The sequence below is a fragment of the Sturnus vulgaris genome, unplaced genomic scaffold, assembly GCF_052056855.1.
Source record: "Sturnus vulgaris isolate bStuVul1 unplaced genomic scaffold, bStuVul1.hap1 Scaffold_511, whole genome shotgun sequence".
Taxonomy (NCBI): Eukaryota; Metazoa; Chordata; class Aves; order Passeriformes; family Sturnidae; genus Sturnus; species Sturnus vulgaris.
Window position 1 is genome coordinate 377,501 of NW_028276508.1, and position 3,880 is coordinate 381,380.

Below are 3,880 nucleotides of genomic sequence, written 5' to 3' on the forward strand. Positions count from 1 at the left end.
GGGTTATTTTGGTAAAGGTTAGGCTTAGGGTTAGTGTTAGGGCTTGTTGGTTTACGGTTAGGGTTAGGGTTATTTGGTTTAGGGTTAGGTTTAGGGTCAGGGTTAGGGTTAGGGTTAGGGTTATTTGGGCTATGGTTAGGGTTAGGGTTAGGTTAGGGTTATGGTTAGTTGGGTTAGGGTTATGGTTAGGGTTATGTTGGTAAAAGTTAGGCTTATGGTTAGTGTTAGGGCTAGTTGGTTTAGGGTTAGGGTTAGGGTTATTTGGTTTAGGTTTAGGTTTAGGGTCAGGGTTAGGGTTAGGGTTAGGGTTATTTGGGCTAGGGTTAGGGTTAGGGTTAGGGTTAGGGTTAGGGTGAGGGTTAGTTGGGTTTGGGTTATGGTTAGGGTTATTTTGGTAAAGGTTAGGCTTATGGTTAGTGTTAGGGCTAGTTGGTTTAGGGTTAGGGTTAGGGTTATTTGGTTTAGGGTTAGGTTTAGGGTCAGGGTTAGGGTTAGGGTTAGGGTTATTTGGGCTAGGGTTAGGGTTAGGGTTAGGGTTAGGGTTAGGGTTAGGGTTAGGGTTAGTTGGGTTTGGGTTATGGTTAGGATTATTTTGGTAAAGGTTAGGCTTATGGTTAGTGTTAGGGCTAGTTGGTTTTGGGTTAGGGTTATGGTTATTTGGTTTAGGGTTAGGTTTAGGGTCAGGTTTAGGGTTAGGGTTAGGGTTATTTGGACTAGGGATAGGGTTAGGGTTAGGGTTAGGGTTAGGGTTAGGGTTATGGTTAGTTGGGTTAGGGTTATGGTTAGGGTTATTTTGGTAAAGGTTAGGCTTATGGTTAGTGTTAGGGCTACTTGGTTTAGGGTTAGGGTTAGGGTTATTTGGTTTAGGGTTAGGTTTAGGGTCAGGGTTAGGGTTAGGGTTATTTGGGCTAGGGTTAGGGTTAGGGTTAGGGTTAGGGTTAGGGTTAGGGTTAGGGTTATGGTTAGTTGGGTTTGGGTTATGGTTAGGGTTATTTTGGTAAAGGTTAGGCTTATGGTTAGTGTTAGGGCTAGTTGGTTTAGGGTTAGGGTTAGGGTTATTTGGTTTTGGGGTTAGGTTTAGGGTCAGGGTTAGGGTTAGGGTTATTTGGGCTAGGGTTAGGGTTAGGGTTAGGGTTAGGGTTAGTTGGGTTAGGGTTAGGGTTAGGGTTATTTTGGTAAAGGTTAGGCTTATGGTTAGTGTTAGGGCTAGTTGGTTTAGGGTTAGGGTTAGGGTTATTTGGTTTAGGGTTAGGTTTAGGGTCAGGGTTAGGGTTAGGGTTAGGGTTATTTGGTCTAGGGTTAGGGTTAGGGTTAGGGTTAGGGTTAGGGTTAGGGTTAGGGTTAGGGTTAGGGTTATGGTTAGTTGGGTTTGGGTTATGGTTAGGGTTATTTTGGTAAAGGTTAGGCTTATGGTTAGTGTTAGGGCTAGTTGGTTTAGGGTTAGGGTTAGTGTTATTTGGTTTAGGTTTAGGTTTAGGGTCAGGGTTAGGGTTAGGGTTAGGGTTATTTGGGCTAGGGTTAGGGTTAGGGTTAGGATTAGGGTTAGGGTTAGTTGGGTTAGGGTTATGGTTAGGGTTATTTTGGTAAAGGTTAGGCTTAGGGTTAGTGTTAGGGCTAGTTGGTTTAGGGTTAGGGTTAGGGTTATTTGGTTTAGGGTTAGGTTTAGGGTCAGGGTTAGGGTTAGGGTTAGGGTTATTTGGGCTAGGGTTAGGGTTAGGGTTAGGGTTAGGGTTAGGGTGAGGGTTAGTTGGGTTTTGGTTATGGTTAGGGTTATTTTGGTAAAGGTTAGGCTTATGGTTAGTGTTAGGGCTAGTTGGTTTAGGGTTAGGGTTAGGGTTATTTGGTTTAGGGTTAGGTTTAGGGTCAGGGTTAGGGTTAGGGTTAGGGTTATTTGGGCTAGGGTTAGGGTTAGGGTTAGGGTTAGGGTTAGGGTTAGGGTTATGGTTAGTTGGGTTTGGGTTATGGTTAGGGTTATTTTGGTAAAGGTTAGGCTTATGGTTAGTGTTAGGGCTAGTTGGTTTAGGGTTAGGGTTAGTGTTATTTGGTTTAGGGTTAGGTTTAGGGTCAGGGTTAGGGTTAGGGTTAGGGTTATTTGGGCTAGGGTTAGGGTTAGGGTTAGGGTTAGGGTTAGGGTTAGGGTTAGGGTTATGGTTAGTTGGGTTTGGGTTATGGTTAGGATTATTTTGGTAAAGGTTAGGCTTATGGTTAGTGTTAGGGCTAGTTGGTTTAGGGTTAGGGTTAGGGTTATTTGGTTTAGGGTTAGGTTTAGGGTCAGGTTTAGGGTTAGGGTTAGGGTTATTTGGACTAGGATTAGGGTTAGGGTTAGGGTTAAAGTTAGGGTTAGGGTTAGGGTTAGGGTTATGGTTAGTTGGGTTAGGGTTATGGTTAGGGTTATTTTGGTAAAGGTTAGGCTTATGGTTAGTGTTAGGGCTACTTGGTTTAGGGTTAGGGTTAGGGTTATTTGGTTTAGGGTTAGGTTTAGGGTCAGGGTTAGGGTTAGGGTTAGGGTTATTTGGGGTAGGGTTAGGGTTAGGGTTAGGGTTATGGTTAGGGTTAGGGTTAGTTGGGTTTGGGTTATGGTTGGGGTTATTTTGGTAATGGTTAGGCTTATGGTTAGTGTTAGGGCTAGTTGGTTTAGGGTTAGGGTTAGGGTTATTTGGTTTAGGGTTAGGTTTAGGGTCAGGGTTAGGGTTAGGGTTATTTGGGCTAGGGTTAGGGCTAGGGTTAGGGTTAGGGTTAGGGTTAGGGTTATGGTTAGTTGGGTTTGGGTTATGGTTAGGGTTATTTTGGTAAAGGTTAGGCTTATGGTTAGTGTTAGGGCTAGTTGGTTTAGGGTTAGGGTTAGGGTTATTTGGTTTAGGTTTAGGTTTAGGGTCAGGGTTAGGGTTAGGGTTATATGGGTTAGGGTTAGGGTTAGGGTTAGGGTTAGGGTTAGGGTTAGGGTTAGGGTTAGGGTTAGGGTTAGGGTTAGGGTTAGGGTTATGGTTAGTTGGGTTTGGGTTATGGTTAGGGTTATTTTGGTAAATGTTAGGCTTATGGTTAGTGTTAGGGCTAGTTGGTTTAGGGTTAGGGTTAGGGTTATTTGGTTTAGGGTTAGGTTTAGGGTCAGGGTTAGGGTTAGGGTTAGGGTTATTTGGGCTAGGGTTAGGGTTAGGGTTACGGTTAGGGTTAGGGTTAGGGTTAGTTGGGTTTGGGTTATGGTTAGGGTTATTTTGGTAAAGGTTAGGCTTATGGTTAGTGTTAGGGCTAGTTGGTTTAGGGTTAGGGTTAGGGTTATTTGGTTTAGGGTTAGGTTTAGGGTCAGGGTTAGGGTTAGGGTTATTTGGGCTAGGGTTAGGGTTAGGGTTAGGGTTAGGGTTAGGGTTAGGTTTAGGGTTAGTTGGGTTTGGGTTATGGTTGGGGTTATTTTGGTAAAGGTTAGGCTTATGGTTAGTGTTAGGGCTAGTTGGTTTAGGGTTAGGGGTAGGGTTATTTGGTTTAGGGTTAGGTTTAGGGTCAGGGTTAGGGTTAGGGTTAGGGTTATTTGGGCTAGGGTTAGGGTTAGGGTTAGGGTTATGGTTAGGGTTAGGGTTATGGTTAGTTGGGTTAGGGTTATGGTTAGGGTTATTTTGGTAAAGGTTAGGCTTATGGTTAGTGTTAGGGCTAGTTGGTTTAGGGTTAGGGTTAGGGTTATTTGGTTTAGGGTTAGGTTTAGGGTCAGGGTTAGGGTTAGGGTTATTTGGGCTAGGGTTAGGGTTAGGGTTTGGGTTAGGGTTAGGGTTAGGGTTAGGGTTAGGGTTAGGGTTAGTTGGGTTTGGGTTATGGTTAGGATTATTTTGGTAAAGGTTAGGCTTATGGTTAGTGTTAGGGCTAGTTGCTTTTGGGTTAGGGTTATGGTTAT